The sequence below is a fragment of the Dinoponera quadriceps genome, unplaced genomic scaffold, assembly GCF_001313825.1.
Source record: "Dinoponera quadriceps isolate SergipeBrazil2010 unplaced genomic scaffold, ASM131382v1 scaffold1308, whole genome shotgun sequence".
Classification (NCBI taxonomy): Eukaryota; Metazoa; Arthropoda; class Insecta; order Hymenoptera; family Formicidae; genus Dinoponera; species Dinoponera quadriceps.
Window position 1 is genome coordinate 62,487 of NW_014555613.1, and position 15,664 is coordinate 78,150.

Sequence of the window (15,664 nt, forward strand, 5' to 3'; positions counted from 1 at the left end):
CACTTCTATATATATATATATATATCACTATATATCACTCGCTTCTTCGCCTTTTGCTCGCAATTCTATCGCGAACTATGTATAGCTTTATGATAGAAAGGATATCCGACATAAAAGTGGCGTGTTGCGCGGAGAAATTGCGTAAGAAAGGCATGGGAACCTTACGTCGAGCGTCAATCAAAAAAGTTTCGCCCTTTGAATCCTCGTCTCGCAGCTCTCGAGATAAACCTGTTTATATTTAACGTTGACATTTCACGATCTTTTCCTTTGTTCCTTCACGAACGTAATATCACGTACCTGTTGTGCGTATTTATACACGTTTAATATCTTCAGATCGCGCGGGATCTCTTACGTACGTGTTATGACGAACAATATTTTGTTCCATCAACACATGTATGTGCGTGTGCGTGCGCGCGCGCGCGCGCGCGTGTGTGTGTGTGTGTATGATAGCAAGATCTGCAGCTCGTTATTTGTAAATTGGATCTGAATTTAAAGATCGTAAACAAGGCCAGATACACTGGGGCACAATGATTTTATGACAGGCAAATGTACCACTTAATAGAGGTGCCGAAATGTCATTAATGCTATTACACTTCTATTTTGCCGTCGGCAGCGTCATACCGCGACTGTATGGCGACGCGATTGTCAATAAGGGTTGAATTAAAACTCGAATTCGTAGTGGCCTTCCACGCACGACCAATACGAATTTCGAAATTGAGTGGTAAACTTGCAAAGTTATTTTCTAGATCTGTCCATTTTATATTTCTTGAATTTTCCCACATATGACAAATATATAGGATGTTACGTGACATATTGTTCAAACTGAAAGAAGAATGTTTCTGATATAAATTAAAGTACGAAATGTCCTATAAACACGGCTCCAATTCAAAAAGATTATCCATCATCTGACTATTTTTATATCAAGTGTTTAGATAAAAGTTATATAAAAATAGTCAAAAAAAAGGTAACGGTTCAAATGCCAGTATTCATGAGAGTTGACCCGAGTTACTGAGCAGAAGAAAACTTAGAATCTTTCTTCTAAGACTTGCGTCTCAAATTTGTGCCTTAATTTATTTTTTTCAATTTCAATTATAATTGGCAAATATTAATTATTTCCTTTCATACATAATAATGATTTTTTTATTATACTAACAATATTAACGATTTATTTTGATGTGGAATGTACTTTATTTTTTCAAAGTATAAAAGAAATAATTGCCAGAAATTTCGTTTCATTCTGTTGCCTGTAACAAAGTTATTGCGTGTATGATAAGAATCTTCGATATTCGCGTTGCATATCACCTTTTGTTGCGTTGTTTTTAATGTCTGCCAGTGAATATGTCATTACAATGTTTTGTGAGGAACATAAGCATATATTATACAAGTATAAATCACAAGGATATCGTCCATAAAACATTTCGCTTTAGCTGTCCATATAATACAACTGAAATTTTATTATCAGACCTAGCTTTTAGCTGCGGGAGTTAATTTTTTTCCATGCAAGGAGAACGGAAATACAGCAAACGTAGTTGATTCGCGCGTCACCATTCGATTGCACGAATTGACGGCACTGCAGTGATTGCATTACCGATTCTCACGTGCAACTAATGGACGGATTAGAGAAAACGAGAGCGGCAGATCGCGGGCAAATTACGAGCTGATGAATTCGCACAGTAGAGAAACTAGATAATTCCTACGCCATGCGATTCGACGTGGAATTCCTAAAAGCAGCACAGTATCGGACTGCAAAGAATATCGCTCCTGTATATTTGGTCTCGAATTTCCATGACTATTATGGACCACCCTCGCAACCAATCGACGCGTACGAATACACACGAATACGTCCCTCCCGCTTTGACTTACCTGTCGCTAAATATCCCCGAGGAAAAGTGTCCTTTTATAGCGTGGAAGATTCGTGTGAGCGAGTCTCGCGATTGAATGGCGAAAGGTTCATTCGATTCGATGCATGTAAGGTGGATATCGGAAAAAGTCCGCAGCTTAAGTTAAATTGCGAGATCACCCGGTGATCTTTGCGAGAAATGACATGACTAAGCAAACGGTTTAAAGCGAAAGTATGCTCAGATATTTACCAACGCGAACTTAGCGAAAAGAAACGCGGAAGTACCGTAAAAGTTTCATCCGTTGCGCTCGTAATAAATTTGACAGTGTCTTTTATATAAAGTATCGGAAAACGTTTGTTCCCACTGAGGTGAAATTTCCTTTCTTTTCTTCTTCTCTTTTCTCTTTTTTATGTACGTATACGTTTAATTAAACTTCCTATATACTCGTTACTTGTTTCGCTATAATTTCCGCTTCGCATCGATTTCACTCTTCCTTTAGAAGAACATAATTGCGTTAAATGTGACTCTTCTTTTAAACCTTCCCGTGTTGGATTGTAATTACATTATAAAAATATCTGTCCGTGCGTCTTATACATTAGTACCGATTTATATGCCGATATCAAAGGAAACGTAAGGCCGGAATATTATTAGTGCGACTGGTCTGACCGTGACGCGAGTATAGTTAGTTTGTATTACGATAGCAGAGAATTATATGTCGATGAGATCTCGACAAGGTCTAATCCAATATTTAGACGAAAGGAGAATGACTAATGAATTCGAGTTCAAGTTCAAAGTATTGCGAGAAAATCATTGCAGATTTCCTCAATTATCTTATAATAATTCGCAATCAACAGATTATTCGATTTTTTTGCTTAAAGCGATGAAACAATATGTATAATCTCCTTTATGAGATATTTATTAGGAAAAACTTGTTAAAATAAAAAAAATTTACTAAAATAACTTTTCTCGTTTCGTGGATAAATATTTTTCCGGGCCACGCAGAGAGAGAGAGAGAGAGAGAGAGAGAGAGAGAGAGAGAGAGAGAGCGCGGATTGAATGTGACGTAACAAATCGCAGACTCCTTTAAACTGCTGTCATCGTGTCGCGTGTAGAAAACCTCTGCGAATCTTTCCATGACGAAGCAATGGCTTCTTCGACAATCGCGAAATATCCGTCGTTGCCATGTCCCCTTGCGGAATTGAAGAATGCTCCGCCGTGTAAAACGCGAAACTTCGGCTGGCGTCGTAAACATTTTAACGACCTATGACGGGGATCGTTTTAACCGTTTGCCCTCTTGGGGCAGTATCGTGAATCAAATGGTGGCCGTTAATTGGGTCGAGAAAATAATCAGAGCCCAGCACATGGCCCAACGGAACTTGCCGCCGGTTCTTACCGTTTTCGTCACCGTCTATCTTGTAACGAGCGATCATCACTGGAAGTTACGTTTCCGTTCTTACCCCTACACTTTAATTCACAGTCTCGGTATCTACACTTTATCGTCAGATACAGGACTGAATGGGAAATATTGTCACTTAAACGTACCGTAACATCGATGTCTCGAGATACCGGATCGATATCGAAACCGGCGAAACATTCCCGCGCTCTGACAATATTTTGACATATGAAACACTCGGTGACTCGTTTTCGCCCGATTTCTATACTTCAGAAATATTTTCTCTTCTTCTTTAAGACCACATATTGACACCTCGCTCTGCGAGGTCGACCATCTCGGTATTGCGTTTAATCGACCATTTCGCGTCTTCGCTATGTATGCCTTGCTGTCTGTTCCTCAGGGAAGAGAAATAGAAGAAAACAGAACGATTGCCTTGAAGGGAAATATTGAATCGTCGAGTTGTCACATTTATCAAATCATACCGACGCTCGTTCCAAAAAAACATTAGACAAATTTGCCGCGCCGCAAACTGTTCGCGCTTGCGTTCGATCGATACAAGAGCTAAAGAAATTTCTTTTCGTCAGCCTCGGGTGATTTCCCTCCATTTACGATCTACCTGACCTCGTAATAACTCAACTACCTATACCACCGCAACGGCGCGACCGACGCCGTCTTGGCGGTCTCCGTAACTTTCGTGGGTGAAAAAGTTCACGCTTTCAATGACTGGAGCTTAATTAACGTTCCAGTGAAGGAGACTCTAATGGTATAAACAGAATTACTTTTGAGCCGCCAGTTGGCTTCGATTAAGCATAGGTCGACAAATGTGTACAGCATATTCGCGTACGGGAAATACATAGACACTGAAGAGAAACTAATTTTCCCCAATTCAAGGTACACGTCATGAAACATAGGAATCCGCACAGTTGAAGCTTATTTTTCTTGCAAATTTTGCGTTTCCCTCGCTAAACCGGGCACCCGAAAAAATAATCCGAATGTATGTTATTCAACGTGGAATATTACAGCCGGACCGAAGTCTACGAGTACAAATGAGATACGCTGTACAGTCGACGTCATGTATGTTCTACCATTTTTTTAGATTAAAACTTCTGTATTACATGATTTCTTATCTTTCACGCGTGTATATAAGATCGAAACTATTATAATTAGAATCATTATAACTCGAGTTACTTCTGCAATTTTTCATCTTATGCGTCATGAATAAGGTATAAAAATTGTGTAACTTTTCGTCTAAAGTAAAGGATCTTAAAATATGGGCCCACCCAGTGAGTTGCGAGCCGATTTTTGATAAGCCGCGAAAAGTTTTAGAGTGTTAAATATTACACTTCCTTGCTTCGTGTAGTTTTATGAACTTAAGCTAGGTGCGGATTTGTTGCGTATCCTCGTAACGTATCGACATATTACGAAATGATATATATAAATAATCACTTTATCATCCCTCCCGCTTTTTCGTACCCATTAAAGCTAAGTGGGTCACGATGTTTGCCATAAAAAATGCTTAAAAGATGAATCGCAGTTCACACAGGTTTGGAAAAGTCTTCTAGAGAATAGTACAGTATACATGACTGTACTGCATAGCGACATGGCAACTTATTTTGTAGTGAATTTCACGCGCATACTGCTTTAACGGGCATTTCAATCGAACAACAACTTTAATTAGCAATTATAAACTCGTCAATGAACATTTGGTATATATTTCCGTCGATAGCCGCAACGTTGATCACATAATATATATGTAAGTGAAGCAACAATCGTTGTGCATAAAGTGTCACCCTGAGAAACAATAGCCGTCAGCGCCAGTAAAGTGTCGACGGCAAATACGTCCACCTCGAATCGCGGCACGCGATGAATGAGAATATCAGAACCTGTATTAATTATACGCGTCGTGCCGCGCGCACACGGAAGGGCCCGCCGAAATTGCCGCGCTCGCGCAGTTACGGCACGAATACAATTATCTGTATGCACAACTCCGGCGAAATATGCATATTCGACCGTGTATGTTTGAGACGTCGCGTAACAGTTATAAAGTGATTCCGCTTCCGTCCGCAGACTTCGAACCGACACTCGGCACATTAGACGACGAAGATAGAACCGAGAGTTTATCGTCCAAGCTCACGAGACGAGACCGAGGCCGAGGATCGATATATTCCGTGCAATGGCTGTGTATTTTTAGATGATTTTCATACCAACATATTTTTTGTTCGCCTCGCATTGTATTTTCACCGGTAAGAACAATGAAACTATGACCGATTCAAATAATAAGTCGACTGAGCATTGATAAACTGCATTGCGCGCGTGTACACTTTCTCTCTCTTTCTTTCTCTTTTTCTGTACATACATGTACAGAATATATAAGCATATATATAAGCAAACAAAATCTTTATTATTACTGGAGCTTACTACAAAAATAAGAAATAAAATGATAAACCCTGCAAAAATCAGACTTCTTCCTAAATGTGTCTATTTCATATTCAAATGTTTTCTCTTATTATTACAATATGTCTACTTGATATCCAAATTTTTTCTCTTATTATTATACAATTATTAATAAAAGTTAAGTTATACATTTACTGTTCTTTCATTTCTCTTTATTTCATACATTGTAATTTACAAAAAGTTATTTCTGTCATAACTTACTTCGGTATCTGTATCAACTTATCCCAAATATGAGGTTGGTTGTTACAAGTATTATCATCTAATATTTCTTATTGATGCAAGAAAACAAATTATACCGTTGAATTAAAAAATATTTTTGTGTAATATAAACATACATTTATTAAAAAATTCTTTTGCGATCTGTATTCCGTTTATAACTTCCTCGTAAAAAATATGTAAAAGAAAGTGTGTACCAATCAACCCTTCTCTCCATAACTGCATGTAATTTTCTTTCTTTAGTTAGTTATTTATCGCAATGTCTATCAATAGTTTAAATCTTTATACTTATGTATTTATATTTTTCTTCTAAACTTAGTATTGCATATCATTTTCTTTACTTAGTTATTACTATACGTCATTTTCATACGTTAGTTTGCATTTTTATACTTATGTTATCTCTACGGTTACTTGCTTGTCGACTGCTTCAAAATTTTTTCCATGTAAATGTGCTTGAAGGGATTTATCCCAGGACGTCTAATAAAAAACACACACACATACATACTCTCTCTCTCTCTCTCTCTCTTTCTGTCTTTAATACGTGCCCTGTGTATATAGCTAATAAATGCTTAATTAGCATCAGCGATAATTAACATCGGCATAAATATTTCATGGCGAGGTTATAAATATTTCACGGCACGTTTACACGTGACGGCGGCAGGGAATCGCCATTGGCCAGCTGTACGTTTTACACACATCCGCGATCCATCTGAAACGTATTTATTAGTCCACACGTATCACACACGTCCGCCGCAATGATGCGTATAAGCGGCTACATGCGTTCGGTGATGCGCGGCGACATTTAGAACGCGCCAGCAAACTTCGCGAAACGTTGCGGCTATAGGAGAAATACAAGAGATTACGCGCGTGTGTACACGGAAACATAGTGTGCACACATTCATGGTCGGTACTTGATGGATTTTGCCGCGATATTTGGTCCCCGCATTGCGAGAGGGAATATATGTTTGCGGAAACCATCTTAAATAACATCGGGCAGCTTTTCGACAAGCTAATTCGGCGTTGTTCGTCACGAATGACTCTACATTGGTCGGACGCGTATTTTGAATTCATCGTCACACTAAATCCGAAATAGCTGTTTACAAAAAACTGTGCTTGAATAGAATAGTAATTGTCGTTCAATGCGTAAAATTCAAATATTGTCTCATTTGCGGTGCATATTTTCGGGCTAATAATTTCAATATATTTAATAATAACACGTTTAATAATTTCCAACTAATAATCTTAACCGATTTTTCACGAGAGATTGCAATAGACATCTGGTAATAATTTCTCTTTTTATGCGCATATAAACTAAGTCTGATTTATTATACACAATTACATAAAAAAAGAGAGAGCGAGGAGGGTTTTATAAGTGAACTGCGATAGCGAACGTACCCAAGTAGGAAATAACTGCTAGCCAGGTATTGGCTCAGTATTAATTTGTAGTGAACATTACTAAATGCTAATACTTATTTGATACTGGTGCACGGAGAAAAATAATTTTCTGGCAAAATATATATATTTATCTGTCTTTAATTTCGCACCCTAAAAATTAACATTTTATTATTTACATAGTTAAATAAAATTATAAGGTTTCCTTTTTTAGCAAATGCAATAAACTTATAAAAGAATGCCTTAATATCGCCACTGAATATTCGACACTTCGAATCGGAATTTCACCGCAATCTCAGTACTGGCTGAGTGTATATGATTTCTATATGGGTGTTAACAGTTTTTACGTATGAGAGTTATCATCAGTGCTGAGCGCGCACGTGTATGTGACAACAGTACAATTGAAAGAGATTCATACGATCTATATGTGAAACGACAGAGCCATTCGGTGCATACGTTCGCGCAAATGTAGAGAGATGTGAAAGATCTAGGAATTACTCGGTTTCACACTTCTTGGCAAGCGAAGCGTATTAAAAAAGCTGAAGAACGCAAATATTAACTTTCTATTTCGCCACACGGATGTGTGCGGTGTATGTGCATTCGCACGGCTCGCGAGAACACCTTGCAAAATGCAAATTGCATTTACTCCTCTCATAATCTCTCATCCGCGGGCATAATCAGCACGATACCGTCCGTTACCACCGCCGGATTGCCTGAGCCCTGATACGTAATACCATTTAAAATTGTGGTGGGATTTACAGGATAATCATCCTCGGCGCGCTCGTGTCATCTTTACATACGCTGACACAATGCAACGCCTGTAAAATGCCGATAGCTCGTGCACTTGCAGTAACTTTTATATAATATAACGGAGCCTCTGCCAGCGGCACACTGGGATTTGCCGGCGTGACAGTTTCTCACGAATACCACAGATTATTCCGGCTGCACGATTGGCGGCAATAAAGTTGAAAAATATCGATCGTCCTTCTCGAAGGTACACACAGTCCGTAACGATGGGGGGAACGAGCTCGCCGTGGTTTTGAGTTGCTCACCGCAGCAAATGAAACCTACATACCGTTACAAAGAAAAGAGGGGAAAAAAGATATTTAATACGCGACACGTTTCGTTTTCTGCTGATCAATCGGTGGAACGACAGGCGACAATTCTCGACGGCGAGAAAGTCAAAGAGATCGAGAAGTTTACGAAAGAATAACGCGACGATTCGTCTGCTGTAGTACGCGTGAGAAAATAATTCATGCGCCTCATTCGGACACTCGAGCATTGTCCATTCTCCGTCCCGAATCTTCGAAATTTTTTATTGAAACGATAACTATAAGTCTGCCACCCTTCCGACGTCACCCCAAATATAGGCGTGCTGTGATATACGACTATTTCCAATGCTCTTTTCTTGCAGCAATAAATATTCTTAACAGCTCTCTTTAAGAGCCGGATTAATATTCTAGAAAATACGGAAAATATTCCAAGAAGAAGTTTGAAACGCTTTTCTTCCTTAGTGTGATTCTTTAATCGTTCATTGTGAACGGACACGATCGATCATCGGACATCGATCCCAAGTTCCCGTTTGATCACTCGTTATTTTATAACATCGCACATTTTCTAAATACCTTCGTGGATTTTCGACGCAAATTTGTCAAATTAAATGATATTGTGCGAGGCAGCAATTTCTCACGTTTCCGAGGCGACACAACGTGACGAGCGGAGGCGGCATTCCAAGGAAGAGTTTACATAGAATACATTTAAATTATACGTGACAAACATGATAGGAATGTTATACATAAATAGCGCTCGCGCATTCATAATCGTATCATATTCTCATTCTGGGTACTCGTTATCTCTGATGCCTGATGACTTTTCTAAGCTGCTTTGCCGGATTTGTTCTGTGCTCGCTTATCGATTCATATTCCCGCGATAGGTGGCAATATTTATCAGAATCGTTTGTATTCGCGTATAATGAGAACACAAAGCGGAATTGCGCGCATATAAAAGCGCGTTTACGTTGAACCTATCCGTAAGCTTGTTAAAGTAATTAAAAACTTTGTTACATCTTACGTTCCGCAAATGGTCTCCCCGCGAAGCAATCACGAAGTGCAACAAGTGTGCGTAATTTCGCACACAAAAGTTTTAATTTGGCATATATGAGCGCGGACCTTATCATATTTTACACTATGACGTAGTTTCCCCTGCGAATCTCACTCTCTCCCAAAGCTGTTTCATTATCTATCGTTTATTTGATTTCTTTATTATCTTAACGTAAAATACATAAAGACACTCCCGACGTACGCGTATGAATCCAAATGTTGTGAATATTGTGACCGAGCGTTCGGGAGAAAACATGTATCTACGGTAAGAATATATTTTTTGGTGAATTTTGGGGAGAAAAATTGCGATTTTACTGTGTGAATATTTATATCGACGTGGTACGGAACTTAAATGCTTAACGCACGAGATCGAAAGGTTGTTGACGAGCTGCGCGTTTTGACAACGAATATTTTTATGAAAATATTTCGGCATTTGGTTTATATACTCTCTTGTCACAGAAATATAACATGTGCTCTAATTCATTAAACTCTCATTAAACGACTGTGTCACTGGAATATAACGTTGCTCGTCTCTTTGTCCTTCTCTATTCTCTCATATGTAATCATGTGTATAATTATAACATAGCCTGAATGAAACAAATACGAAAGATTCTTCCGACGTATCCGCCAGCCCCTTTTCGTCCGCGGTGCAAATATTATATTTTTCACTGAAAACGAGTTGATTTTACAATCTGCGATTCTCGGGAACTTTCCCATGAAATATCCCACGCACGTCCTATAGTGGCTCGAATATCCAAGTGGAAGTATATTAATAAGCAAATGTATCTATGCCTGTCTTATGCGTTCAGAAATGTTTGTATAGACTAATTACTAATTATTATTATTAATAACAAGATAATAATTAAACTAATAAAATAAATAATTAGATTAATTGTCGTTATTAATACTAAGAATAAAAAACAAATGTAACAATAAACTAAGCTAAACCCATATTAACATTCAATATTTTTATATATAGGGTGAATACGAATAAGTGTTCCAACTTTTTACTATACTTATTCGTATACTCACTTTGCACACCATAAAAAATACCTACTTTATATATAAAAGTAAATATTTCTTATTGATTTTATTTGAATAGAGAATTGTATTATAAGAGTTTTTGAAATATATTTCATAGAGTCTTGTGAGTTAATTCATTTAAAATTGTTTAACGTCACTTTGTTTGCATTTTTTAAGGTTATGATTTTTGTAAAGTTATGCTCTTTTTCAAAAGAATACCTAATAAGTTCCATAGATCATGAGAATTATGATCTTGAGAATTATATGCAACTAAGTTCACTATATATCAAAATAAATTTTTTAAACAAATCTAAAAAACTGCCTTTCATTTTTAATATTCACGTAAGATAAATACATGGAGAGTGTGATACTCGTACTGTTTCATTTCTCTTTTCTTCTAAATGATATATTTCTGTTCAAAAATTATTATATTGTATAGATATTGTATTCGTATGCAAAAATATTACTTTCAAAGGAATTGAATTGTGTACATTTCATTTTCTTTACATAGTTGAAAGCAATTATTTCACTTTAAATCGTCTAAAGTATCATCCATAGGCCGGTAATCATAGTCAGATCTTACATTTAATATCGTCTTCCGTTCATCTTCAGTTATTTTGCAGCCAATGAAATGACCCGCACAATATCTAGAGATGAACTTAAGACGATGTTAAATATAAAATCTGATTATGAGTATCGGCTACACATATTTTAACTGCTTGTATCTTTCTAAAAATGCATGTTTCATATCGAAATCTTTTATTTAAATAAACGATCTATATATGATTCCACCTGTATATAATTCCAACTAAACTGCTCATTCGGTCCGTGTTCTGGTATGAACGCGTTTTAATATAATTAAGTCGGCCGCGAGGCTTATGTGTCACCATTAAAACCTACGCCTGACTAATTGGCATGCGTATAATGAACGGTTTAATTAGAAGCGTTTCGCACATCGCGGAGAGATAGCAAAGCGCAAAACGTGGACGAGCGCACACCAGCGATAGCCGTCCCGCATTGGCGCAGAGCGCCAATTTTTTCATAATCTCTCCCTCGAGCGCCGAGGAACAGCGCGTTAACGTATTTGCACGGTGGCATAGGTCAGGCGGGTATAAGTCGCCGGCCGTGAGTTTCTCCCTCGAGGGGACCGACATAAACCTGCTGGCGGTGCCTCTCCTGGGGTCGCCGTAAAATTACAAAAGTACCCGCTCTCTGTCGACCGTTATGCCTTGCGTTATCCTTCAGCTACCCTTTAAGCACATTCGCCCGAGCGCTCATCGGCCGCCTTTCGCGTCACGAGTAAAAGCTTTCACAGCCTCTTCAGCACGTCTTCGGCCTGCTACAGGTTACCCGGCCGAAGACCTTACTTCTCGAATAAGACATCAGCGTCTCTCGACATGTCGCGCTTGTGAACGATACGGCCGAAAGGAAGACGAATTCACGGTGAGATTTTCGCCGTTATCTCGCTTTGATTTTTATGAGTCACGAATACGTTGCAGACAGGCTCGAGATAAGGGACGCGTATTTTTTATACACACTTTATTACAGGTTCACGGGTGGAGGCAATAGGAGCGTACACGATCGTGACCATATGACGCCGAAAGCATAAAGTATGTGAAAAAAAATTGAACTAAAAGTTTTATATGACCTAACGCCCCTTATAAACGTGCGTTTAGATTTATTCGGGTGAATGAAATGCCTTCGGAAGAAATAATTCAAAAAGCGGGATTAATCGTGAATTCTGAGCTGGCGGAATGCGCAGTAAGAGCACTTTTAATGACGCGAAATTTACATGTCGGGCTTGTAGCAAATTCCTCGCGGAGAAATTTCCTGCGGAAAAATTACGTACTTCTTACTTCTAGCTACTCTGTGAGATGATAATTATCCTAAAAATTCATAAAAACGCTTACATACGTCTCCCCGCCGGAGGTAATAACTTACATAAAGCTAAAGTTATTATAACGTTTAATTGTATTAAAAAATCTTTTATTTTGATATTCCGAGTTAACGTTGCATATCCTTCATATATTTGTTTGCAACATTTCGTGAATATTTCAGTTTATTTCTTCAGCGTGAGGAATGACCCAAGACTATAATGATATTTCCGCTCTTTATGCGAGCGCGCGATATAAACCTACGTATGTTTTGTTATTTCGAAGATTGTGCGGTCTTCAGTGCACCGCACTTATATACTTGGATAACGTATACAAGGATTGTAATAATCCTCAACATAGCCATGCGAACACGTAGGGCCGCTCGCTATTTAAGATTTTATTAAAATAATTAGAGCTAATATAATCAGAATGTACAATAATCGTATTGCAATCAACATGCCGAAATCATCGTGATCAATATGAATATCGTCAAATTGAAAGAATGAATAGCACTTCATACGCATAGTCAGTATCAAGTATGCTGTGTCCCTAAATTCTCTAAATTCATACTTTTTACTATTATACAATTTTTAACCTTGTACATGTACATATAGGATTATAATTAATATTACTTCTGTCTATATTTTCAACTTTATATATGTTATGCACAACGCTGCAAATCGTACGGCTCTCCATCTACACAGGTAAAAATATTACTTGTACTGCGAAAAAAGCAATTATTCAATTTATTTTTCTTTCTTTAAGTAATAGCTGTGTTGAACAAAAAATATTTTCTCGGTGTAATATAATAGTATTAAAATATATTTATTATAAATATTAGAAAAGCTAATTACTATTGATTCAAAAGAAGAATTTGTTCTCTTTTCAGGAATATTATAAACTTTGTTAAAAAAGAAAGTTAAATTTGGTTAATTGAAATAAATAAACCGAAATTCTTAGTTTTAGTGTTTTAATTTAATATTCTTGATTGAAGTATCAAACCTATTAGGATTCAAAATATATGTACATATGTATTTTGAATAAAAATATTGGATGCTTATGATGAACTTATGATATTTGCGGATATGTAAAATTATGAAATATTTGAAACTAAAATATTTACTTGAATGCAGTATGTATTTTCCTGTGTGAAATGGGGGGAGGGAATGGTACAGTATACATGACATCGAGCGTATAACGCCTCGTTTGCAAGTGACGTATTTTTAATTTGGGAAAAAAGCAAATTCTTTTCATATTTACTTTGTTGTCATGTCAGGTATAAAGTTACCAGCGAAAGCGATGGGAGTGGGAACCTAGTGAAACGAATGACGCAAGAGATTGTCTTGATTTCGAAGTATTAGGAGGACCGGAAAGTAATATCGTTTCTGCGCATGTCGAAATTCGTTTGTCATTTATCAGCTCATTGTGTACTTCAAAGTCGTGCCAAAGACATTTTAAGTTAGAGTGACTTGTTTACTTGTCAATAATTAAATCTTAAATTTTTTTTTGCAATTTATGGTGAAATGGCCAACCAAATACCAGAAGAGGTACATATCCGGTATTGTATGCTTTTTGAGTTTCGCAAGGGTAGTAACGCAACAGTTGCTACCAAAAACATTTGCGATGTTTATCTAAGTGCATTAGACGTTCGTAAATGCCAAAGGTGATTTTCTAAGTTCACATCCGGTAATTTTGATCTTTCTGACACGTACCGATCAGGAAAAGCAACAACTTTAGACAATGACATGTTAAGGGCGGAAGTGGAAGCAAATCCGTGTCAGACAATCGAGGAACTGTCAAACACTTTTAACCAACTTTAGTCGGCCATCCAAGAACATTTGCAGCAGATTGATAAAGTAAGCAGAGCAGGTGTTTGGATCCTGCATAATCTGTCCGAAAAAAACAAAGCTAACCGATCCACCATATGCAACTTATTGCTTCAGCGGCACAATACAGAAGCGTTTTTTGATCGCTTGATCATTGGAGATGAAAAATGGGTCCTCTATGATAATCCAAAACGCAAAAGGCAGTGGCTCTCTCCGAATGAATCGCCACAAAGTACAGCTAAGCCAGGTTTACACACCAAAAAGGCGCTTTTGTGTGTTTGGTGGAGTATTCGCGGGGTCGTTCATTTTGAAGTGCTGAAACATGGACAAACTGTAAATGCAGACCTTTACTGTGAACAATTGGATCGAGTAAATTAATCTTTAATTGAAAAGTACCCAGTGATTGTCAACAGAAAAGGCGTTATTCTGCAACACGATAATGCAAGACCGCACTGCGCAAGACGAACCCTGGAAAAAATTAATGAATTGGGTTGGGAGGTATTGCCTCATCCACCATACTCGCCCGATATTGCGCCATCGGTTTTCCATTTATTCCGATCGCTTCAACATTTTCTAAGTGGCAAAAAATTTGAAAATTTGGATGATGCCCAAAATGCCATCTCCAGATATTTTGCTAAAAAATCAATTGATTTTTATCGATCCGACATTAAAAATTTACACACTAGATGGCAAAAGGTTGTTGATAACGAGGGTGATTACATCATTGATTAAAAATTAAAACTTGTTAAAAATTTATCTGTTTGAATTTAATGTGAAAAAACGACATTACTTTCCGGTCCCCCTAATATTTTGTTCCAGAGCCAGCCCGAGATACATTTACCGGTGGCTGTCCCCCTCTTTTTTCCGACGTATGTGAAATTTAAATAAGAGATAGACGGCAGAAATAGTGATCCAATAATTTTATTGTGTGTTCTGACTCCTTTTTATGTCCTCAATAATCCGTAGTCTTAAGATTTTAGCAAATAGCTAAATCTTAAGATTTTGACCAATAGCTGTACAACATATTGAAACGCGATAAATGCTATCGGATCGTATATTAAATAATTAAATATTATCATATAGGGAAGAAAGAAAAACTAATATTAATGTATTGAATCCGTTAAATAGCGGAATAAAGCATGTAACGGTGCTTTCGTTCACTCACGTGTGTTGTTGCCTTTCCGAAAGTCGGGCGACCTCCGGAGTGACAATGCATGTACGCAAACACTCCGTACTTGAAATAATAACAATCCTAGGTGTGAGAGTATACACATCAGAAGCCGTCGCGAGCTACTTCCGACTTTTCTAAATTGATTCAAAAGGTGAAAATACATTTCGCGAACTCGGTTGTCGTGCCAAGTTTGTTGAGCAATGAGAAAGTCTAAAAATTTGTAAAGGTGACTACTTTGTATCCTTGAGCTTGTAAGCTGTAAGCTTCGTATCGAATACTTTTTTTATTTGTTATAACCGAACGAGCTCTCTATTACTGTAACTAGTCAGGAAAATATTTTCCAGGAAAACAGTGAGTTACACAAATTCAATAAGT

The 15,664-nt window shown here is 37.6% G+C and overlaps 1 pseudogene; it reads left to right on the forward strand.

Annotated features, from left to right (window-relative positions):
• The first annotated feature begins 12,113 nt into the window (after nucleotides 1-12,113).
• On the forward strand, nucleotides 12,114-14,667 carry LOC106744796 (annotated as a pseudogene).
• Nucleotides 14,668-15,664: the final 997 nt, after the last annotated feature.